This window comes from Ovis canadensis, chromosome 17 (assembly GCF_042477335.2).
Source record: "Ovis canadensis isolate MfBH-ARS-UI-01 breed Bighorn chromosome 17, ARS-UI_OviCan_v2, whole genome shotgun sequence".
Classification (NCBI taxonomy): Eukaryota; Metazoa; Chordata; class Mammalia; order Artiodactyla; family Bovidae; genus Ovis; species Ovis canadensis.
In genome coordinates this window covers 25,503,879-25,529,727 of record NC_091261.1, presented here as the reverse complement: position 1 = coordinate 25,529,727, position 25,849 = coordinate 25,503,879, and the positions used below count along the sequence as shown (strand labels likewise).

The 25,849-nt window shown below is 39.4% G+C and overlaps 1 protein-coding gene across 5 annotated transcripts in view; it reads right to left on the bottom strand.

Annotated features, from left to right (window-relative positions):
- The window catches only part of INPP4B (inositol polyphosphate-4-phosphatase type II B), an 883,288-nt gene that overhangs the window by 654,796 nt on the left and 202,643 nt on the right, over positions 1-25,849 (bottom strand). The gene's annotated exons all lie outside the window — the stretch shown is intronic.

Sequence of the window (25,849 nt, the reverse complement as noted above, 5' to 3'; positions counted from 1 at the left end):
CCACTGTATGGAAGTACCACAGACTATTTAGTAACCAGTTGCAAGACATTTGCATGCTTTCCATTTTTGGATATTAGGAATAAAGTTGTTATAAACATTCTCATACAAGTTTTGTGGTACTTACGTGTGAATCTAAGTTTTCATTTCTCTAGAGCAAAACCTCAGAGAGTGGCTGTCAGGGGCAGAGGATAAGAGTGTATCTGCCTTTCCAAGGAACTTCCAAACTTCTTTTGAAAGTGGCCATTCTGTTTGCCTACCAGCAATGTTTGAAAGTCCCAGATAGTCTGGGTCCTTGCCAGTCCTTGGTATAAGTATAGTCCTTTATATTCCTTTTAATAAAAAAAATTAGATATTCTAATGGATATATAGTAGTATCTCACTGTGCTTTTAATTTGCTTTTCCCTAATTTCTAATGATATTGAGCACTTTTTCAAGTACTTATTTTACATCTGTATATCTCTTTTAGCAAAGCATCTCTTTAGTTATTTTGCTTTCTATTGGGCTATTCTGTTTTCTTACTGAGTTTTGACAATCTTTTATATGTTCTAAATACAAACCCTGTACTAGATACATGTTTTGCAAATATTGTCTCCCCATCCATGGCCTGGCTTGTCTTCATTTTCCTAAGAGTGTATTTTGAAAAGCTGAAGATTCTAATTTTGATAGTCTAATTTTCAATTTTTCTATAAATCATGGTTTTGGAGTATTTGCATAACCAAAGGTCACAAATCCTTTCTCCTATTATTTTTCTACAAGTTTTATAGTTTAGGTTTTACATTTCAGCCCATGATTCATATAAAGTTAACTTTTGTGTATTGTATGTGGTATTGAAGTTCATTTTTTTGCATATGGATATTCAGTTTTTCCAGTACCATTTTTTGAAATGGCTACCTTTCTCCAGTGAATTAACTGTGCTTTTTTGTCAGAGTCACTTATCTATGTATGTGAAAGCCTGTTTCTGAAGTTCCCAATCTTTTTCATTCATCTGTATGTCTATCTTTCTTCTAGTGCCACACTCTCTGTATTACTTATTACTATAGTAAGTCTCGGAGAAGGCAATGGCACCCCACTCCAGTACTCTTGCCTGGAAAATCCCATGGACGGAGGAGCCTGGTAGGCTGCAGTCCACGGGGTCGCTAAGAGTCGGGCACGACTGAGCGACTTCACTTTCGCTTTTCACTTTCATGCATTGGAGAAGGAAATGGCAACCCACTCCAGTGTTCTTGCCTGGAGAATCCCAGAGACAGTGGGTCCCCGTCTGTGGGGTCACACAGAGTCGGACACGACTGAAGTGACTTAGCAGTAGCAGCAGCAGCATATCAAGTCTTGAAATTAAATACTGAGTCTTTTGTCTTTGTCTACCTTTTAAAAAATTATTTCAGGTCTTTTAGTTCCTTTGCTTTATCAGCTTTTGAAATCAACATTCTGATTTCTATAAAAATATTTTTGAGATCACATCAATCTCTTCCTATATGGGATTAATTTTATTTTTCTTCATATTAACATCCTGCTTTCCAGCATTTTAAATGTTTATAAATAGCTCCAGAATTTACTATTTTTCCATTGTGGATTTTTTTTCTGTTTTCAATATAGTAGCCTTATGATATTTTCTGCAAAATTTTATTATAAAATTGTTCAAATATACAGAAAAGTTAAAAGATTAAAGGTGGCTCAGATGGTAAAGAATCTGCCTGCAATGAGGGAGACCTGGGTTCGATTCCTGGGTTGAGAAGATACCCTGGAGAAGGGAATGGCTACCTACTCCAGTATTCTTGCCTGGAGAATCCCATGGTCAGAGGAACCTAGTGGGCTACAGTCCACGGGACTGGAAAGAGTTGAACATGACTAAGCAACTAAAACTTACACAGACAAGTTGAAAGAATTTTAGTGAACACCCAAATACCCAGCACCTAGATTCTGTGATTAGATTTTACCCTCCTGTGCTGGTTCTTAAGGTAAAGATATCAGTGCAACTTGTAAAATATATGAGAGACAGTTAGTCACTCACTCGTGTCTGATTCTGTGAAACCTCATGGACTACAGTCCACCAGGCTCCTCTGTCCATGGAATTCTCCAGGCAAGAACACTGGAGTGGGTAGCCATTTCCTTCTCCAAAGGATCTACTTGTCCCAGGGATCAAACCCGCATCTCCTGCATTGCAGGAAGATTCTTTTCTGTCTGAGTCGCCCAGGAAGACCCTATAAAATGTATATAATTTATAAAGTTGCACTGACATAATTTCTCTCTCTCTCTCTCTCTTTTTTTTTTTTTTTTTGTGGCCACACTGCACAGCTTGCAGAATCTTAGTTCACTGATTAGGGATTGATCCTGGGCCCTCAGCAGTGAAAGCTATGAGTCCTAACCACTGGACTGCCATCATGGAATTCCCTGCACTGATATCATTGGAAAGAGTCCTGTTGAATATTAACCTATAAATGCTGATGGTCACTCTGTGCTCTTCATGTCAAAATACCAATAGATAGGAGAAGAGTCACATATTTGACTCTATCTTGACAAGGTAGGGATACTGTTACTCAGTGGGGGAAGAGAATAATAAATTTGCAATCTGATAATGATGGGCATTTCTTTGTTCTCCTACTCAATGTTGATGGTGAACTGGAAAATTTATAGTGTACACTGGCCTGTGCAGGGCATGGGAATCAGGGGCTCTGACCCTTCAGTTATATAGATCAGCTCATCAGGTAAGCCATCTAGAAGCCAGCTAGACTGGCAGATGTTTCAGACAAGGGTGGATGTAATCTAGAAAGAGTCCAAGCTGATGGAGACCATGAGTATCAGTCACAGCCACACATTCTATCGTAGGGGCAGGACTGACACTGACCAGATTAAATTTCTTTTAATTTCTACAGGAAAAAAAAAAAAGGCCAATGATGATCCAGGAGGAGCCATTCCTAGATGAGGTGAGTTACTACTTAGAGCAAGTGAATCTGGATGAAGCCAGCACCAAGATAACCTGTTAGGCCCAGGCACTCACCTCCCTAGCTGCCAGGAGTGTTGGCTGTTAATAGCCCATGACCCAGAAGGCAGATGGGAGCTGTCTCATCCTAGGCACATTTCCACCAGGGAAAGTCTGCTTCCAATGACTCAGCCCTACATCCTTGCTGAATTTGGAACTATTCCAAAGCTCCCTATAGAACTGCCTGAAAGTATGTAAAAGTGTTAGTTGCTGAGCAAAGGGGTAGACCCTTCGCGACTTCAGGGACTGTAGCCTGCCAGGCTCCTCTGTCCGTAGGATTTCCCAGGCAAGAATACTGTAAGTAGCCATTCCCTTCTCCAGGGGATCTTACTAACCCAGGGATCAAACCCAGGTCTCCTGCATGGCAGGCAGATTCTTTACTGTCTGAGCCACCAGGGAATTGTCTGAGGCCTCCCTCTAATGTAACTACATTTCTGTTCAACCTTTCCCCCTGCCTGCCCTGATCCTTCCAGTTTCTTGCAGAAATTGTTTCCAAGAGTACTTTCCAGTAAACCCCCAAATACAGACCTACTCAGAATCTGGAACCTGGGTAATGTGTCCTAAGATACACCGGCATGCACAGCATCTCTACTGTTGCTCTTTCTATATATCTGAGGTGCAGTCTAGCCCTATGTGGTCTTAAAGCTTCCTTGGGTGTTCATGATGGGCACTCCTGATTGGGTACCGATGACCTTATGTATTGAGTTTGGCAATGTTTTGCCCCAATTCTGATAATAAATTTTGAAGAAAAAAATATTAATATACACCTGTCAAAGTTGTAAAGTACACGAAGAAAGACTTTTGTCCTGTTGAGATCAATGGCGGTGACAACATAAATTTGCTTTTTCAGAGGCAATATCAATATGAAGGCAGATCAGCATGACATTATTGATTAGAAGACTATGTTGATGGTGTGCTGAATTAAACGTAAAAGGCCTGCTGACTGGCCATTAGGAAGAAGAAGTGAGTCACCCAGAGAGGTGACGATAGTACTGTAGTCCTGCGACTTTTCTGGTTCCTGCTAGTTAATAAAACCAATCTTATTTTGTTAGAAGAAATATTTAATTCTAAGTATCTGATACTGATCAAACTAGAAATAAAGACTTAAGTTCCTCTTGGGAAGCAATGTTTTTAGATGGTATAGACTCTAGGGTCAGCATGTATTCTCATTAGACAGCTGACTTTGTGTGTGAATTTGGGCAAATCAGTTTACATCACTAGGTTTCATTTCATTTTCAAAATGTTCATGGTGAGGTTCATCTGACTCAAAAAGATGTTGAATCCATGATGGGCTCAATCTCTCAGCTGTGTCCGACTCTTTGTGACCCCATGGACTTTAGACCGCCAGGCTCCTCTGTTTATGGGATTCTCCAGGCAAGAATACTGGAGTGGGTTGCCATTTCTTTATCCAGTTGATTCTATGATGTGGTTCTTCAAAAAAGAAGACTGAGTATAAGAGAGATTGAAAGCTCAATGTAAGAATGGTTAGTGAAAGGAAAGTTGTATTTGTCATGTATCCATTCATGAGATAAATTTTAAAAATATATTTTATACTGGAATGAATGTTAGACAGCTGGTCCTCAAATGGCTTTATTATAAACATGAGTAACTGACCAGAAGTTAGAGCAGCATTAAGCAAGTTGGATATCTCATCCACCCATGTATGACATCAGATTGAGTTTTTCAAACTATGACCATAGATAGATTGCATTATTTTTTTTTTGAATTTTATTTCAGGATCGTAAAGCAGATATTCCAAAATAGTTGTTATAGAGAGGTTTCAGGCACTAATTAAAATAAATGCCATTAGAGGGTAATGTTAGTTGGCGTGTATTTAAGAACAGGCAATCTCTTCCCTTGTACCATTAGCAATCAAACCCATACAGAGGTGTGAGTTCTTATCTTCATCTAGCAAGGAAACACTATTCCAAAGAATAACCCTTCAGGGTATCTCTATAGGGTTCAATCTTTGCACAGAAAACACTGATGATCACACTCATTATACCAAGATAACCTTAAGTCAGCCAAGCAGGAAATAAGAGCTGTACATCATTCAATTGTATTCACTATGTCAATACATTTTTTTAAATAGATACACTATGATTTTAAGGTTGTAATGATGATCTGTGACCTATTTCTAAAGTGCTATGTGAACATTTTGTTCAAAATGTTCTGAACATTTTGAAAGCATTTATCTTAATACACTCAATTCTGAATTATCTATGCTTATGGGAGTCTGATAATGAATCAATACCTGAATTTCACAGTAAATGTGAAAACTGACTCAAAGCAAGGCCAAATTTTTACCAGTGGTATGAAAACATAGTATACAGTAACTGTCTTCTCTTATTTCGGAGATACAAATGATAATTAAAATTCTGAGATGTAGATAGCATTAAGTTTGGGGGATAATTGGAATAAGAAAAAGAACTGAACTATTTTAGAAAAAGATAAGTATTTTCTATATGATTGTATAAACTTTTATGATTATTCAACACAAAAATACAATCCTTCAATTAATTACAAAAATAAACCTATCCCTGGCCAGGGAACTAGGATCCTGCATGCCACCTGATGTAGCAATAAATAAATAAAATTTCCACCAAACAACAATATGTCATCTTTTAAAAATAAATAAACCAAACTTCTGCACAGTGAAAAAAAATGGAATATACTACGGTCTTATCTGGGCTTCCCAGGTGATGCCAGTGGTAAAGAACGTGCCTGCCAATACAGGAGACATGAGACACAGGGTAGATTCCTTGGTCAGGAAGATGCCCTGGAGGAGGGCATGGCAACCCACTCCAGCATTCTTGCCTGGAGAATCCAATGGATAGGGGAGCCTGGCAAGCGACAGTCCACTGGGTCCCAGAGTAGAACAAGACTGAGGCTACTTAGCATGTACACACGCATGGTCTTATCTAGACACGGAGACTTGAACAACTAAATTTAGAAATGGATGGCAACTCTTCCTGAAGACATAGCTTCGCTTCTCATTGGTCTATTTTCTTTTCAGCAATGGACTGGCTTGCTGGTTTCAGCTAGCCTTACTCTTCATCTACTTTGAGTTCTGATTTGGAGCCATAACCTCACAATGCATAAATCTAATTATAGGTCTTCATTGGTGAATTCAAACTAGGCTTGATTATTTTTAGACTAATTTTTAAATGACATTTTAACATAAAATATTAAAACTTCACAAATTCCTATTAATTTGATTTCCTCACTTTGTGCCAGGAACTCTGGCCAAGAAATCAACAGGAAAGCAAATCAAAATATTTCTTAGCTAGACCACATTCCAAAATTACCTACCTGATGCCAAATCCTACTGCCCATTCTTACCCATCACATCCCCCAAGGGAAGCACTTCAACTAACATGATCATTTGTTTTCTGTTTGCTTCCAAATTAAAAAGGCATTTAGTTCCTCCTGTAAAGTAGCTATTGCCAAACAACCTGAATCTTTATTTATAACTGGTTATTCATCTTTAAATAACCATGAAAAATTAAAAAAAGATGGAAAATTATAGAACCAAAGACTCTTGCTTGATATTAAATGGGTTCCAATAAGGACACAATTTAAGCCTCTTTTTTTTTTCTTTTTAACAAGTTACTTGCAGGCAGCTTGAGAATTGAAGTCATTGGGGGAAGTAATGTTTTTACTAGAGATGTGCTAATTCACCAAACACAGTCCTAGAACTATGCTGCCAATCCTAGAAATGTCTTTCCAATTACCTTCCTATTTCCAATCCCAGGGTACCTCTAGGCTTAGGACTTTGGAGAGGCTTTCACACTACCAGGACAAGGTAAAGAGGACTGAAGACGTTCTCCTTCCTTCCTCATGGTCGACTCCATAGCTGCCATGCAACTAGGTGTACTTAGACATAAACCCACAATCCACAGGAAAATCAGACACTCTTCCCAGACATTCACAACAGTCAGAAAATCCAAGTACCATTTACTCCTTAGTAAATTATCTTCAGCAAATCCCTTTCCAGGAGTCAAGGGGAATAATCCTGTCCAGCCCCAAGACTATACATTCATATGCAAAGACTGCTGGGCTGACTGAGTTTTTACTCAAATCTATATACAATGTATGTTATTATTAATATATAGTTAATAGCAGGTTGCAAGCAGAAAATCCTACTTTTCCATAGTTTTAATCAGTATATACTCCTATTGACAGTAATTACACAGCCCTTTAAACAGTCTAAAACACACTGTTATGCTAACGTTATTTTTTCTAGTCCGTATGGTCTTTTAATGAGCCATAGATCTGAAGTCAATACCCTTTCCTAGCACAGGCATTATTACCACTATTATCCTGTAAAGAAGAGAACTGCCCTGTTCAGAGCAACTGATTCCACTTAACCCAAGGAAGCTAGGAACATGCCCTTTATTTAACAAACATGGGAGAGCCCACTGAGCCAGATTAGACTTTACAAAATTCTAAATACAATTCAACAGCAAGATGAAAGGCATTTCAAGCAACGGCAACTCTTCCTCCTTCTCACTGTGGATGCTAATTAATTAGCTGCTCTTGACAACTGGGTACAGATTAAAAAAGTAGAGAGCAAGAGATTAAAAAGGCAGGAAAGGTCAGGTGTCTAAAGCTTAAAATTAAAGAGTAAATTTAAAGTGTCATTAATTTTGGCATTAAAGCAAACATCTGGATAATAGAGGGCCAAAAAAGAAAGAGAAGAAAGAGAAAAGAAAGAAAGAAAATGAAAGACTTTTCAAGGAGGTGGATGTCTGCAAATGCCAAAGAAATGAAGGTTATTAATTACGAGAGAAAAAAAGAAAACAAAGATGAGAAGATTTACAGCAGAAGGCAAAGACTGTTGATTTGGTCGAATGTCATTTTTTAATGTGCCTTGACATTCCTTAAAACTCAAATTGTGTTATATGGCATTTTAATGCTCCATGCGCATTCAGTCTTAATAAATATGGCTAGTAGATATTGCTGTCTGTGCTTGACAATATGTCATCAGGTATAATTATCCCACATCCAGCAGAAACAACTCAAAAGTTCAGTCACAAAGCGCACCATGCTTTCTGCTCAGCGAGCAATCTCGCCTTGCTGTACACCTTGGGGAAGTTCTGTATACCACTGTTATACCGCTGAGTTTCAGCCTCATCCTTGAAGCAATATCTGTAGTAAAATTATTTCATCTGCTTCTGACATTTGAAAACAAATATTCTAATGATGTGGAAAATGATTTTACAAGAAGTTAATTTATTCTTTCCATTTCCATGACTTATCTAGTTTTTTGACACTTTTTCTCCCGGAGAGAATATTCTGTGTAATTACTTGGCAAAACTCTGTTTCTCTCTCTCACCTCCTCTCTCTCTATCCGTTTCAGTTTTAAAACAATACCTCCCCAATTTAACTTTGTGCAGGGAATGTAAAATAAAAATGACATCTTAAAAAATATGAAATGTTTATCACATTCTTTTTTAAATTAATTTATTTTAAAATCGAAGAATAATTGGTTTAGGGAATTTTGTTGTTTTCTGTCAAACTTCAACATGAATCAGCCATAGGTATACATATATATACATATATCCCCTCCCTTTTGAACTTCCCTCCTACCTCCCTCCCCATCCCACCCCTGTAGGTTGATACAGAGCCCCTGTTTGAGTTTCCTGAGCCATACAGCAAATTCCCATTGGCTATCTCTTTTACATATGATAATGCAAGTTTCCACGTCACTCTTCCCATACATCTCACCCTCTCCTCCCCTCTCCCATGTCTATAAGTCTGTTCTCTGTGTCTGTTTCTCCCTTGCTGCCCTGTAAATAAATTCTTCAGTACCATTTTTCTAGATTCTGTATATATGCATTCTCTGCTACTGCTAAGTCGCTTCAGTTTTTCGAGGCCCACCAGGCTCCCCCATCCCTGGGATTCTCCAAGCAAGAATGCTGGAGTGGGTTGCCATTTCCTTCTCCAATGCATGAAAGTGAAAAGTGAAAGTGAAGTCGCTCAGTCATGCCAACTCTTAGCGACCCCATGGACTGCAGCCTACCAGGCTCCTCTGTCCATGGGATTTTCCAGGCAAGAGTACTGGAGTGGGGTGCCATTGCCTTCTCCATACATGCATTAGAATATGATATTTATCTTTCTGTTTCTGACTTACTTCACTCTGAATAATAGGCTCTAGGTTCACCCACCTCATTAGAACTGACTCAAATGCTTTCCTACTTATGGTTGAGTAATATTCCCTTGTGTATATGTACCACAACTTCTTTATCCAGTCATCTGTTGATGGACATCTAGGTTATTTCCATGTTCTAGCTATTGTAAATGGTGCTGCAATGAACAATGGGATACATGTGTCTTTTTCAATTTTGGTTTCCTCAGGGTATATGCCTAGGAGTGGGATTGCTGGGTCATATGGTGGTTTTATTCCTAGTTTTTTAAGGAATCTCCACACGTCTTCCATAGTCACTATATCAATTAACATGCCCACAAATAGTGCAAGAGCATTCCCTTTTCTCCACACCCTCTCCAGCATTTATTGTTTGTAGATTTTTTGATGATGTCCATTCTGACTGGTATGAGGTAATATCTCATTGTAGTTTTGATTTGCATTTCTCTAATAATGAGCAATGCTGAGCATCTTTTCATGTGTTTGTTAGCCATCTGTATGTCTTCTTTGGAGAAGGAAACCATAGGCAAGGTGAAAAGACAACCCTCAGAATGGGAGAAAATAATAGCAAATGAAACAACTGACAAAGGATTAATTTCCAAACTATACAAGCAGCTCATACAACTCAATATCAGAAAAACAAACAACCCAATCAAAAAGTGTTTATCACATTCTTTTTGGAAGACTTTTCACTAATGTCAATAAAAACATAAACACTGGAAAACAAGTCTTGTTTCTACAATAGGTAGCAAATACAATAATGATCCTTTAAAAGTCATTATGTCAATGATAATATAATTACAATATTATTTTTTCATTAAAATAGTATCACCACTTCCCCACCATAATCTTTAAAACAAAGTGTCACTTTAATAGAAACAAATGACTGAGACAATTTGCAAAGCAAGTCTCACAAGAAGAACTCGGGCAGTTTGATAACTGGATTACCACCCTGACATTTTCATGTGCCTCTCTGTTATAGAATAACTCTCTTATTTAAATGACCAGGATTCAACATTGGATGAAAGTTAAACTTAGCAATAATTTGCAAGACGAAATCAACAACTTATTTTACTAAGATAAAATGTTATTAATATAAATATTACAGTTTCATTATCAAAATGAACACCAATTTTACATTATACAAGGTCATATCAGAATGACAGACTCAGTATTTTTAATTATCTTAATGAATAACCATCAAAAAATTATTTCCATTTACTCTGTCACAACTCTATTCAGACATCCAACTTGCCTCATCGTGGAGTAACTATTTTGATTATGTAGAAAAACAACAAGATTTGAGAGATGAAATGAGTCCTTAACATTTAGAAGTATTATACCACTGCATACTAAAATACTGTTTTCATGCCAGGCATGAAATATGAGGAAGCACAAGTTGATCATAATTTCATATTTTTCAGTTGGAGAGGAAATAATCAGACTGACAACATAAAAGATAGCCTCAGAATTTTGCATACATTTAAAATACACAATATTTGCTTGGGAATAAACTGTATTTCCTTGCTTCTATATGAAGCTGGACATCTTTAGAGTCTACCCTGATAAACACCAATCTTTTGTGTGTATTTATCCAATACACCATTGATTTTTCCTTCCAGTAGTGCCTGTTATTTGCCATGCACAGAAATGGTGAAATAGAGTTGTTGGATGAATTAAATTGTATGAAGAGATAGTTTTTGTTAGGAAAAGGTCAATAACCTGTATTTCCTATGGTTGCTCAAATCTCACCAAGGTTTGTAATCAGTAAAGAGAGGTTAGATTCTAGCTATCCCCCAATCTAAGGCAGAAATAAACTCAGGATAAACTCAGGTTCATCAACATGGAATCAATCATTCATTACTCAATGAGTCCACCCTTCTCAGGGATAAAAAGCAGTGTGACTACTAATATTTTTCCTGCTTGTCCTCACATTTTTTGTTAAAATGATGTTAAAGCTGATTTAAGACAAAAACATTAATTTTCTACTTTTACAATTATTATTAAAGAGATTTGCAAAGGTTTGTAAGGAAAGCACCAAACAAAGAACAATGAATTTATCAGTTTTGCAAAAGAATAATTTTTCTTTATTTTTATTTTTTATTTTTTTTACTTTACAATATTATATTGGTTTTGCCATACATCAACATGAATCCGCCACGGGTGTACACATGTTCCCCATCCTGAACCCATACCATCCCTCTGGGTCATCCCAGTGCACCAGCCCCAAGCATCCTGTATCCTGCATCAAACCTGGACTGGGAATTAGTTTCTTATATGATATTATACATGTTTCAATGCCATTCTCCCAAATCATCCCACCCTCTCCCTCTCCCACAGAGTCCAAAAGACTGTTCTATACATTTTTGTCTCTTTTGCTGTCTCGCATACAGGGTTATCGTTAGCATCTTTCTAAATTCCATATATATGCATTAGTATACTGTATTGGTGTTTTTCTTTCTGGCAGAAAGAATAATTTTTCTATAAAATTAAGTCCCAAGCATTTGGAGGTGAGGAGATCTTGAGGTTCAGCAGAGTCCAAATGAATAAGTTCTTACTAATTTATTAGCACTGCTCTGCTGCTGCTGCTGCTAAGTTGCATCAGTCGTGTCCGACTCTGTGCAACCCCATAGATGGAAGCCCACCAGGCTCCCCCATCCCTGGGATTCTCCAGGCAAGAACACTGGAGTGGGTTGCCATTTCCTTCTCCAATGTATGAAAGTGAAAAGGGAAAGTGAAGTCACTTAGTCGTGTCCAACTCTTAGCGACCCCATGGACTGTAGCCTACGAGGCTCCTCCATCCCTGGGATTTCCCAGGCAAGAGTACTGGAGTGGGGTGCCATTGCCTTCTCTGCAGCACTGCTCTACATCTGATTTAATAATAAAACATAGATAACATATAAAAGTAGCAATGACTCACTCACTGACAATCTGACTTATATCAAGGCACTGACCACATACCGAAAGTGAAACTGGCAGCGCTGTTCTAACTGACTACACAGTTGAACATCTTGAGAGTAGACATGCTGATACTTCTCTCCAGTTTTAAGAAAGCGGGCAATGCCCCTGCCCGTGTACAGAAGAGACAGATTCATTTTTTTTTCAACTGAAGTTTATAGTTGATTTACAATGTTTCAGGTATACAGAGAAGTGATTTAGTTATATTTGTGTGTGTGTTCTTTTTCAGATTCTTTTCCATTATAGGTTATTACAAGATACTGACTATAGTTCCGTGTGCAATACAGTAGGTTCTTATTGCTTATCTATTTTATATGTAATAAAATTAGATGTCAATCCCAAATTCCTAACTTGCCCCTGCTTCCCCTTTGGCAATCACAAATTTGTTTTCCATGTCTGTGAGTCTGTTTCTCTGGCTGGTGTCTCAGATGGTAAAGAATCTGCCTGCAGTTTCGATTCCTGGGTTGGGAAAATCCCCTGGAGAAGGGAATGGCAGCCCATTCCAGTATTCTTGCCTAGAGAATTTCAGGAACCGAGGAGACTGGCAGGATACCAGCCACAGGATCGCAAAGAGCTGGACATGACTGAGAGACTTTTACTTTTTCATTTATATAATTCTTTTGATTCCATGCTGCTGCTGCTAAATCACTTCAATCGTGTCCGACTCTGTGCAACCCGATAGATGGCAGCCCGTGAGGTTCCCCCATCCCTGGGATTCTCCAGGCAAGAACACTGGAGTGGGCCACCATCTCCTTCTCCAATGCATGAAAGTGAAGTCGCTCAGTTGTGCCCGACTCTTAGCGACCTCATGGACTGTGGCCCACCAGGCTCCTCCGTCCATGGGATTCTCCAGGCAAGAGTGCCGGAGTGGGGTGCCATTGCCTTCTCCATAGATAAGTAATATTATATGGTGTTTGTCTTTCTCTGTCTGACTTACTTCACTTCGTATGCTAATCTCTAGATCCATCCATGATGTTGCAAATGGCATTATTTCATTCTTTCTTACAGCTTCTTTAAGAGAGAAGTGACATGCTGCTGTGTAAAACAAAACATGTGCATTAATCAAGAAGAGCTTATCCCATTGACTCTTGTACACGCCAAATCCTCCATGGGGTGGAGGACAGAGTGGGGATGGGCTGGGGACAGATCAGTTTGACTGCAACATGCTGTGGAGCACAAGCATGTGGACAAAAAGCATATTCTCCATATCCCCACTTAAAACATGACTTGTCCCCTCACCTGTCATTTCCTTTGGTTTCTTTTGAGTGATAGTGAGATGTGGAACATAAGAGGACCAAGTGCTGACATGTATGGAAACACGCTGTGTGATGATGACTCTTGCAGTATTTCGATTCATATTTGTGATTGCTGAGAATAACTTAGTTCCCTCATTTTTCAAATCTTCATTGCATCCTTATGTTGTGAGTCCTTTTGTGGATATGAGAAATTTAAGATTATTTTAAGCTCATTCAGTTCAGTTGCTCAGTCGTGTCTGACTCTTTGCAACCCCACGGACTGCAGCATGCCAGGCTTCCCTGTCCATCACCAACTCCCAGAGCTTACTCAAACTCATGTCCACCAAATTAGTGATGCCATCCAACTATCTCATCCTCTGTCATCCCCTTCTCCTCCTGCCTTCAATCTTTCCCAGCATCAAGGTCTTTTCAAACAAGTCTTTTCTTCGCACCAGGTGGGCCAGAGTATTGGAGCTTCAGCTTCAGCATCAGTCTTTCCAATCAATATTCAGGACTGATTTCCTTTAGGATGGACTGGTTGATATCTTTGCAGTCCAAGGGACTCTCAAGAGTATTCCCCAACACCACAATTCAAAAGCATCAATTCTTTGGCATTCAGCTTTCTTTACAGTCCAACTTTCATACCCCTACTGGGATATGACTACTGGAAAACCATAGCTTTGACTAGATGGATCTTTGTTGGCAAAGTAATGTCTCTGCTTTTTAATATGCTGTCTAGGTTGGTCACAGCTTTTCTCCCAAGGAGCATGCATCTTTTAATTTCGTGGCTGCAGTCACCATTTGCAGTGATTTTGGAGGCCCCCAAAATAAAGTCTCTCACTGTTTCCATTGTTTCCCCATCTATTTGCCATGAAGTGGGACCAGATGCCATGATCTTGGTTTTCTGGATATTAAGCTTTAAGCCAACTTTTTCACTCTCCTCTTTCACTTTCATCAAGAGGCTCTTTAGTTTCTCTTTGCTTTCTGCCATAAGGGTGGTATCATCTGCATATCTGAGGTTATTGATATTTCTCCCGGTAATCTTGATTCCAGCTTGTGCTCCATCCAGCCCAGCATTTCGTATGATGTAGTCTGCATATAAGGGGTGTTCTTGGGGACCCCCAATACTGAAGTGGGAATTTAAAAATACTTAAAAAACATTTGATATAAAATAAATATAAATTTGTAAACTCTTCTGGATCTCTTAAAGTTGTCTTTCCATACCAACTTTGGCAGCTTTCGTGAACCCTTTTCAAAGATGAAAATGAATTTAAATTAATTTAATTTATAAAAAGACCAAGTCTGTTTTCTTTTGTATCCATATCTCACCAAGTTTCAAAAGTCTTAATTTGGTTATTTAATGACTATAACAACCAATTTCTGAACCCAGTGGGGAATTCTTTGAAAAACTAAAACGAAGTGCTTTCTCTATTACAAGGAGTAGAAAATATTCCTGTAGAGTATTGGTGTGTGAAGTTAAAAATCTCCTCTTCCCAGGGACTCTGAACATGGGATTCTGAGAAACAGACAAGGAATTGATATCTGGTATTTCATCATCAAAGGACGTGTTCTGTTTTGAAAGTTCAATATTAATAGAAAATAATTTTGGTACCTATAAGATATTAATCAGTAGGGTTGGAAAGAAGCCAAAAACAAGAATATTTTAATATTTTGGGGTGGCAGGGAAGAAAGTAGTATACAATAAAAGTATTATACAATAATACAATAAATATTATACAATAAAAACATCATAATGATTATATATTATGAATATATGTACACACACATACATGATAAATGGAAATCCTCTCAGAAGAATATAATTCTTGGGTTTTGAGTTAGATGACTATTGTAGGTAAATGAAGGCTAAATCAGCCAAAAATTTTCTTATTATTTTCTGGTTGCCTAGCAATATGAACTTCCTGAGTCAATTTACCTAGAGTACACGCATGTGACACATAGAGACTCCTTCACTTAAATGTGTGCCCTTGGAAGACGAGAAAATATTTTCTGTGTATTTTGTTTGTGTGTCTGTGGAAGAGGAGGGGGACTAGAAGAGTTATTTTGTAAAAACTTTGGTCAGGCACTGACAGCACAAATCAGGACCCTTGAGGACAGTGGGATAGACCACAAGATCGGAGTGATAGAAATAACTTTCACCATCAGGGAGCCTTTTGAAGGACACTGGTGCACAGAAAAAGCGTGGTGATTTACACGGAACACCAGACCAGCCTCCATGTGGAAGACAAAAGGAAAAGCAAAGGGTATTGGTCTTCGGTAGTTTCCAAGGGGCATCAGTGAACAAGCTGTAGAAGAGAGAAATACCATCTACAGCTTGGAAGATAAAAGGACTACTTAACAGGCTTCTAGGAAACAACCCCATGCCTACCAACAGTTAAGAAAGAAGCGAGACAAATGCCTTTTTTTGTCAAGTTACTGTGACCCTACGCTTTATTCTCTAGGCTGGAAGCCCTGGGGCTATAGGAATCACATATGTAAACAAACCAGCAGATCTGAATACAACCTATTAACTATTAAAACAAGTGTGACTATGGTGGTTTAGTCATTCAGCAGTGTCCAACTCTTGCCACCCCATGGACCCCATGGACTGTAACTCACCAGGTTCCTCTGTCCATGAAATTATCCAGGCAAGAACACTGGAGTGGGTTGCCATTCCCTTCTTGAGGGGATCTTCCCAAACCAGGGATCAAACCCAAAGTCACCTGCATTGCAGGCAGATTCTTTATTGTCTGATGCCCCAGGGAAGCCCTGCTAGTACAGAGTGACCTAAACAAGGGAGTTCCAGAGCCAAAGCTTGTTGAGGAGAGGAAAGGAAATTTGGGAAACCTTCACAGAGGAACTGGTGCTTGAATTGAGTCAGGAAATGTGACCATACATTTGCCAGGCAGCAGCAGGCTTGATGGGCATTCCAGGCAAACATACAGAGGCAAAAAGAGCGTGGTGTGTTCCTAGACTAGCCATTATTTGAGTAGACTAAAGCATAGCATATACAAGCAGATGAAGAGACAATAAATCTGGAAAGGTATAACTTGGGTTTGTCCATTGCAAAGCTCCTTCAATTAGTATGCATCACAGAACTTTCTCTGGAATGTTTGCAGTTAGCACGCTAGCAACTGACGGGTGGAGGGAGTTGCTACTGACATGGTTGCCCCGTGGATATGTTTGCCGAGATTTGGTTGGGTATTATGAAAACACACACAAACACACACAATTAGACATTGTTAAAAGGCCCTTCAGGAGGGCTTCCTGGGTGGCACTAGCGGTAAAGAACCTGCCTGCCAAAGCAGGAGATGTAAGAGACACAGGTTCAATCCCTGGGTCGGGAAGCTCCCCTGTAGGAGGGCATGGCAACCCACTCCAATATTCTTGTCCAGAAAATTCCAAGGACTGAGGAGCCTGGCACGCTACAGTCCATAGGGTCATACAGAGGCAGACACAACTAAGCTACTTCGCACATAAGCACATATACACCTTCCTGAATGGCTCTACCAGAAAGGATTACACATACATGATCTCATTGTGGGGACTTGATATATTACTACTAAAAGGTTTCATACAAATTGTCCAAGAGCATACAATTAGTTATTTACAGGGATACAAGTGTAACAATATTTTCAGACGATATTTTCAGGAGTTCAGTCTAAGTTAACCATTTTCAGACAGGCTCACCAGGCTCCCCCATCCCTGGGATTCTCTAGGCAAGAACACTGGAGTGGGTTGCCATGTCCTTCTCCAGTGCATGAAAGTGAAAAGTAAAAGTGAAGTTGTTCAGTTGTGTCCGACTCTTTGCGACCCCAAGGACTGCAGCCTACCAGGCTCCTTCATCCATAGGATTTTCCAGGCAAGAGTACTGGAGTGGGGTGCCATTGCCTTCTCCAGGAGTTCAGTCTAAGTTACTACAAAAATTCCTTCCGCCATCTCTCCACTCCTACTTAGGCAAAGGACCTCCACTACTAGTAATTTCCAAATAGCTCAATAGGCACAGAATTTACAAAGGCCTTAGAATTTAGAAAAGTGGCAGAAAGGTAGTTTGGTAATCTAAAAATAAAAACTCATCATTTAATTATGCTTTTGTATCTTTCATTAATATTTCACTGCATATCCCAAGTGTTCAGGGACATGAGTTTTGAAAACGCATCCTTAATATTCGGTCACAGCCACGTCAACTTGCAATGAAGAGCCAAAATGTGTTTAATTAAATAAGACCTTTTACAACTAACAACCAAAAAAGATGTTCTTTTCATTATAGGGGACTGGAATGCAAAAGTAGGAAGTCAAGAAACACCTGGAATAACAGGCAAATTTGGCCTTGGAATATGGAATGAATCAGGGCAAAGGCTAATAGACTTTTGCCAAGAGAACAGACTGGTCATAGTAAACACCCTCTTCCAACAACACAAGACTCTATGCGTGGACATCACCAGATGATCAATACCGAAATGAGATTGATTATATTGTTTACAGCCAAAGATGGAGAAGCTCTGTACCCTCAGCAAAAAGAAGACTGGGAGCTGACTGTGGCTCAGATCATGAAATCCTTATTGCCAAATTCAGACTTAAATTGAAGAAAGTAGGGAAAACCACTAGATCATTCAGGTATGACCTAAATCAAATCCCTTATGATTATACAGTGGAAGTGAGAAATAGATTTAAGAGATGAGATCTGATAGAGCATCTGATGAACTATGGACAGAGGTTTCTGACACTGTACAGGAAACAGGGATTAAGACCATCCCTGAGAAAAAGAAATACAAAAAAGCAAAATGGCTGTCTGGGGAGGCCTTACAAATAGCTGTGAAAAGAAGAAATGTGAAAAACAAAGAAGAAAAGAAAAATATACCCACTTGAATGCAGAGTTCCAAGGAATAGCAAGGAGAGATAAGAAAGCCTTCCTCAGTGATCAATGCAAAGAAATAGAGGGAAACAATAGAATGGGAAAGACTAGAGATCTCTTCAAGAAAATTAGAGACACCAAGGGAATATTTCATGCAAAGATGGGTTTGATAAAGGACAGAAATGGTATGGACCTAACAGAAGCAGAAGATATTCAGAAGAGGTGGTAAGAATACACAGAAGAACTATACAAAAGGGATCTTCATGATGCAGATAATCATGATGGTGTGATCACTCACCTAGAGACAGACATCCGGGAATATGAAGTCAAGTGGGCCTTAGAAAGCATCACTACGAACAAAGCTAGTGGAGGTGATGGAATTCCAGTGGAGCTGTTTCGAATCCTGAAAGATGATGCTGCGAAAGTGCTGCACTCGATATGCCAGCAAACTGGGAAAACTCAGCAGTGGCCACAGGACTGGAAAAGGTCAGTTTTCATTCCAATCCCAAAGAAAGGCAATGCCAAAGAATGTTCAAACTACCGAACTCATCTCACACACTAGCAAAGAAATGCTCAAAATTCTCCAAGCCAGGCTTCAGCAATGTGTGAATCATGAACTTCCAGATGTTCAAGCTGGTTTTAGAAAAGGCAGAGGAACCAGAGATTAAATTGCCAACATCCTCTGGATCATCAAAAAAGCAAGAGAGTTCCAGAAAAACATCTATTTCGGCTTTATTGACTATATCAAAGCCTTTCACTGTGTGTATCACAACAAACTGGAAAATTCTTAAAAAGATGGGAATAGCAAACCACCTGACCTGCCTCCTGAGAAATCTGTATGCAGGTCAGGAAGCAACAGTTAGAACTGCACATGGAACAACACACTGGTTCCAAATAGGAAAAGGAGTACGTCAAGGCTGTATATTGTCACCCTGCTTATTTAACTTCTACGCAGTGTTCATCATGAGAAAGAAACGCTGGGCTGGATGAAGCACAGCTGAAATCAAGATTGCTGGGAGAAATATCAATAACCTCAGATATGCAGATGACACCACCTTTATGGCAGAAAGTGAAGAAGAACTTAAGAGCCTTTTGATGAAAGTGAAAGAGGAGAGTGAGAAAGTTGGCTTAAAGCTCAACATTCAGAAAACAAAGATCATGGCATCCGGTCCCATCACTTCATGGCAAATAGATGGGGAAACAGTGGAAACAGTGGCTGACTATATTTTTTGGGGCTCCAAAATCACTGCAGATGGTGACTGCAGCTATGAAATTAAAACGCTCACTCCTTGAAAGGAAAGTTATGACCAGCCTAGATAGCATATTAAAAAGCAGAGATATTACTTTGCTGACAAAGGTCCATCTAGTCAAAGCTATGGTTTTTCCAGTAGTCATGTATGGATGTGAGAGTTGGACTGTGAAGAAAGCTGAGCGCTGAAGAATTGATGCTTTTGAACTGTGGTGTTGGAGAAGACTCTTGAGAGTCCCTTAGACTGCAAGGAGATCCAACCACTTCATCCTAAAGGAGACCAGTCCTGAGTAACTGATTTGAAGCTGAAACTCCAATACTCTGGCCACCTGATGCGAAGAGCTGACTCACTGGAAAAGACTGTGATGTTGGGAAAGATTGAGGGCGGGAGGAGAAGGGGACGACAGAGGATGAGATGGTTGGATGGCATCACTGACTCAGTGGACATGAGTTTGGGTAAACTCCAGGAGTTGGTGATGGACAGGGAGGCCTGGCATGCTGCAGTCCATGGGGTCGCAAAGAGTCAGACACGACTGAGCGATTGAAGTGAACTGAACTAAAATATATCTTGGTTGCGTTATTTCTACAAGAGAAAAAAGACACTTCTCTGATACTAATTATTTGGCAAAATTATAACTGGACTAAGTTTACATAAGACTATAAAAAAATTAGCCAGAGTGATAATCCAAACCTCAAAAGGTGAGTTTGAGCACTGCATGCTGGTTAGATATTAATAGAAGGGAGTAAATCAAAGAATGTGAGTGTGACTGTGAACATTTCCAAATTTTTATACATTTTAAACTGCTGCCCCCTAAAAGTGGATATTTATTTTCTCTGACCTTATTCCCTGATTCAGACTTCAGTATGTCTTCCATAACTCTGAAAGGAGTAACGCTGAGTGATGTGTCAAAGGTTCACTACGGCTTTAGTTGGCTGCTTCCCTTTTACAAGCCATGGCAACATCACTTAATAAGCAGAAGCTGACTTCTGCCAACACAGTCCTTTACTTGCCTGAGACAAGGAAATATATAGTACTTTACAAGAGCATTTGAATATTTACCATTTTATAGATCCTCCTTGACTGCAGAGAAGAGGAAAAAAGCCAATTGCACTTTAGAACAATCCTTCATTGGGGAAACGTTTTTAGTGAGTAATATTTCAAAGACTGTTCAAGGGGGGGGAAATGTTTTTTAAACAGTAAATATTTTAGTGACTCCATGGTGAAAATTTCATAGTGTGGGTTTTTTATATGGGGTTCTTCCGTTCCACTATCTGCAGTCACTTCTAAAAATATAAATGGTCAAAAGTTTCCTACCAAGCTAAACTCATCTGTAAATTTCCACATCAACTGCACTTTCTCTAGAATCAGACAGGTTTCTATGTATTTGTATATGTATCCATAGTATTTAAAAAAATACTTATCAAGACAACTGACTTAAATAAGTAAGTTTATCTAAGAAAATTATCTACTGTTGTATAGTAACAAGAGATTAACTTTACAGAAATAAATGTACCATAGATTCAAAAATAGATTATTGAAGTTAGTAAAACAAACCACAAGGCACATGTCTGTATCCTAGAAAGCTTATTTTCAACACTGGATGCAAGTAAACCCTTAAGATGCTGATCTGATTTTCCAAACCCTGGAACTGGAACTGAGACAGGGAATATCAAGACTTTCAAGACTTTATCTTCTGTTCCCTAGATAGCCCATAAGGGTTTATTAAATTCTCTATAGAGTGTTTAAATGCTTAAGTGAATATTCTAGTTCTCCATTAATGGAAAGTGGAAGTGAAGACAAGCTTAGGGGGAAATGAAAACTCACCAACTGTAGGTTAAGAACACTGAGCAGGCGAGACTCTGATTCTGCTAACCTTGGCTGCCAAGATGAAAAGCAATATATAGTTGTACCATGCGTCAAAGCCAAGAAATGAAATCCAAGTTGAGAACCAGTCTGAGTCCAGTTGGCCCTCTGTGGGAGCTTCCCTGGTTTCATAACATTTACCCCCAAACAACTTCAATTATAAATCATTGTCTTCATTTATTCCCGGGCTCCATATGCAATCTAAAATTTGGAAAAATAAATCTTTCTTAAGAGAGAATAACTCCAACAAAGAGAAGATTATGTGTCTCCTTTATGTCCTTTCCCTCTAGAAATTAGAAAGCAGGCCATCTGACCCAAGAAAAACTGGACAGCAGAAAATATTCATTATGAGGGAGTTACAGGATGATGACCAAGACTCAGTTCAGTTCAGTCGCTCAGTCGTGTCCGACTCTTTGCGACCCCATGAATCGCAGCACACCAGGCCTCCCTGTTCATCACCATCTCCCGGAGACTAGTTATTAAGAATAACTGGAAACAGTGATGATTTCAGAAGGGAAAAAAATCAGGATTCTTGAGAAAAGTTAGGAGAAACAAAAAGTTTTGCAACTAGTAAGATGGGGGAATTTTTTTAAATTGAAAGATAGCAGTGTTGAGAGTTACTAAAAAAAGAACATCAGATAGAAGAAGATGTGAAATTGACCCACTGACAAAACACTGGCTCTGAGGCAGAGAGGAGCTGAGTGGATTATGCCAAAGGACGCAAAAGATTAGAAAGAGCATTTGATTACTTTTACTTATTAATTTTCAATTCATTTCAAAAAGGCTTCAAAGGACTTCCTAAAATAGCTACAATACCAAAGTACAAACTTAATCAATGGAAAAAGAATGAGAAAGACAGAAATTAACCACCGAAAATTCTATAGAGCTCTGATTGGAGTTTGGACACAGAAATACAGAGTATAAGATCTTCTAGAATTGCTTGAGCTGAGAAACAAATTCAGCTTTATTTTTTCCTGGATCCAAAGCAAAAAGGGATGTGGAGAGAGTGAAGTTACTAATCCTTTCTCTTAGTGGATTGTCCTTCCTCAGGGAAACCCTTGAAGGAAAACAAAAACCTAGGGCTAGTCCAGGTAACACGAGGTGTGAGGGTTCTGCAGGGCAAAGCCAGACAGGGAGATGACAACTGGAAATAGCAAGAAAGTGGGAGGCATGGCGAACACCAGGGCCTCTTGGCTGCTGTATCTAAATTGCTAGGAATAGAAGACAAGCCCTGGTGACTACGAACGACACAGATGATATTCGCTGAGATGTTCCCAACAGCATGGGATGTGGTGGGGCTCTCCTTACACATACCCAGGCGCCGCACTTTTCCTCCCTGTCAGGCTCAGGCACCACCTGTCCTGCCAGGAAGACACTGTCCTTGTCCCCATACCAATCTCTGCCCTGCCTGCCCCCATTCTTTATTTCCCCCTCCAGGCAGTCCCTTCCATCTCATCCTAGAGAACACTGGTCCCACTGTGACAGGTCTAACTTTAATCCGTGGCTGTTTGCCTCACAGAAACACAACCCTAAGCTGACAGCATAGATGACCTATTCACCCTCCCATGACCCGCAGTCCATGGATGGATAGCAAGGCTGCACTCAGCCTTCTCCTACGTGTCATTTCTAGCCCATCATCTTTTCTCATCTTACAGTATTGTATTTCAGATAACTTTGTCCTCAGGACATTTTCCTCAGTCATTTTATCACCAGAACGAGCTATGTCATCATTACTAAGTCATCGTCTTTAGTAAATAACTGAAGGCTATTTCCTTATCATGTGTCTCACATCTGCTGCAGGCAATATAATTTGTTTTCTTTATGAATATTGAAGTAAGAGAGAGATTCTAACAGGAAACACTTCAGGACCATACACACGCCCGTAAGGTGCCGCTAGTGGTAAAGAACTCAGCAGCCAAAGCCGAAGATGTAAGAGGCATGGGTTCGATTCCAGGGAAGATCCCCTGGAGGAGGGCATGGCAACCCATTCCAATATTTTTGCCTGGAGAATCCCAAGGACAGAGGAGCCTGGTGGGCTGCAGTCCATGGGGTCACAAAGAGTCAGACATGACTGAAGCAACTGAGCACACACACACAAATGCACTACGATGTTTCTTGACTGCATTATCTGTACACGTTATTTTCTTTTCTCTGGGATGTTTTACCATAGCATTTTTATCTGGCCAATATTACCCTTCCAAGCGTCTCCTCTTTTGTGGTACATTTCCTGAGCCTTCTCAGGAAACCAATGACAACTGCACCTTGTATAGACACTAATAGCAAAAAAAAATCTCTCACAGAAGTCAATTAATATATTTGTTTGGTATACTCTACTGAGAAGGACTAGTACTTCAAGCGGAGGTCCCAGTACAATGGCAGACAATAAATTTTTGTGCAATAAGTGAAATTTTCTCAAATTGCAATATCTTACATAAAATATATGTTAGAGGTGCTTTCAATAGGCAGTGCCAAGCTACCCATGATAATCTCCTTGCTTATGTTTAAACCAGGGAATTCTGATTCCTTCAGCAGACTCTGTTTCAGGACCATTATGGAACAAAGGGGCTATGAATTGTTAATATCTGAAGAACTAATGATATTATTCTATTTAGTAACAAGTCTCATGATCTGTGATACTAAACTTCTTAAAGAAGTAGCCCTAACTGATAGTATAGTTTGTATGGGACACAATATGGTTCACATTAGAGCATTAAAAAGTATCAGAGTTGTTAGAGATAAACATTTTGAGTAAAAAATTTCAGCTTCACATAAATGCATATGTTCATATATGGTGGAGGAATTCTTTAGAAAACAATATTTATTTGCCTCCTTTCCTACAGAGCTATGTTCACCAGTACTGTTTGGTTTCATGCAATTTTAAAAGTCAAACTTTATCATGCAAAACAGGAAGGAAGGAAGGAAGGGACAGAGAGAGAAGGAGAGAAAGAAAAGAAATAGAGATAGATATGAACCACCATCTACAAGATAAAGTGAATTGACATTTATATATTTAATAATCTTTTCCATGATGTAGTATCTTTGGTACTGCTTTGGGGTATTATTAAGAAAGTGAGTGACATGCTGAGCTGTATTTTGCTGATAAGAGATCTGGTCACCATCAGCACCATGCCTTTCCAGGTCAGCATCCAGTTCTTAATTTCTTTTTAAGACACAATAGAGCATCTTTTATCGATCCATTAATATATGACCCAGGTGTGCTACAAAGCACGCAATCACTGCCTAAGCACTTGAGCCAACAAAGTGCCGGCACATAGGGTAACATGATCTAGAGGGTTTGGGCCTAAATATAACACAGAGAAAAATGTTTCAAAGGTCATTTTTGTTCTTTTTAGACTAGAGAAAATATTCACCATATAAAACAAAGAGTACAAGAGTGCAGCTAAGAAAAGACATACAAGGAGGAAAAGGTGTATCGTGAAATAAGGCAAAAGTCTTCTAATTCTGACTTCCCACTCCCCAATTTCAACAGTGGTTTCATCTGCTGTCTCCCCTCTTCTGCATCAGCTCCCCTCAAGGGACCTGGCTGCCTTCAAAAGTTTCTTCCCTTAAAAAGACTAGGTTGGGGCTTACTGCGCTCTTGATTTAGTATCAATTTAACATTGAAACAATCTTGAAAGAAAGTTGGCTCCCCTGCAGGGAACTGCTGGAAAATTGGCAAAAAGGACCAGAGAAGGGGTTGTAAATGGTCACCTCCCATCTCTCCAATCGTCTCCCTGGTGCCATCAACTTCATTAAAAAAAAAAAAATAGATTTTTTAAATGGCTCCCAATACTGACTTTTATATCTCAGTGAATAGTGAAATTGACTGTGTTGTAAAGAACAGCAGGGGACAGAAATTAGTCTGGAGGGCCTCCAGGACCTGCCCACGCACCCACCTCCAGAGACCTGGAATCACAGGTCCCAGACCTTTTCCCTAGCAGCTGTTTTTAGAGACGCTTACTCATAAGGTGTTTACGGCCAACAACTGGTCTCTTTTTTCCACCGCTGTTTCAAGCTCTGAATATAATTCTCAGTTATCACAAAGCCTACGATTCAGTCCGTGATGACCAGCTGACCTGCGGGACTTGACAAAACGAAGAACTCAGCAGGAACCAACTGTTAAAATCCATCACCATGAGATGATGAAGCTCTAAGCGCATTTCAGTCCCCGAATGCGTCTCATTTCCTTCTCATCTTGACATGATCTTCAGCTGTAACTGTCACCACATTTTCCAGCAAACTCTTAAAAGTCCAGTGAAAAAACTCAGAGGGGAAATGACAGCCCTTTTGACATCAAGACTTGCATGTGGTTTTGAAGCATTTTGAAAGAGGAAAAAGCAGTGAGTCCAAAATGCCTACAAGGGCAGGCTTTTTGCTGTTGTCCTGTGTTTTAGTATTCAGGATCTACAGCATACTACAACAGATGCCACAAAGTCCATGTTTAGAAAACAGATGCTGCCAGAAAAATGTCTCCTGATTAATCCTGTAGTACTCAGGCTGTGCACTTAATAAGGTCAAACAGTGATACACATTTATGAAAATCACTAAGAGGTGGGAAATCAC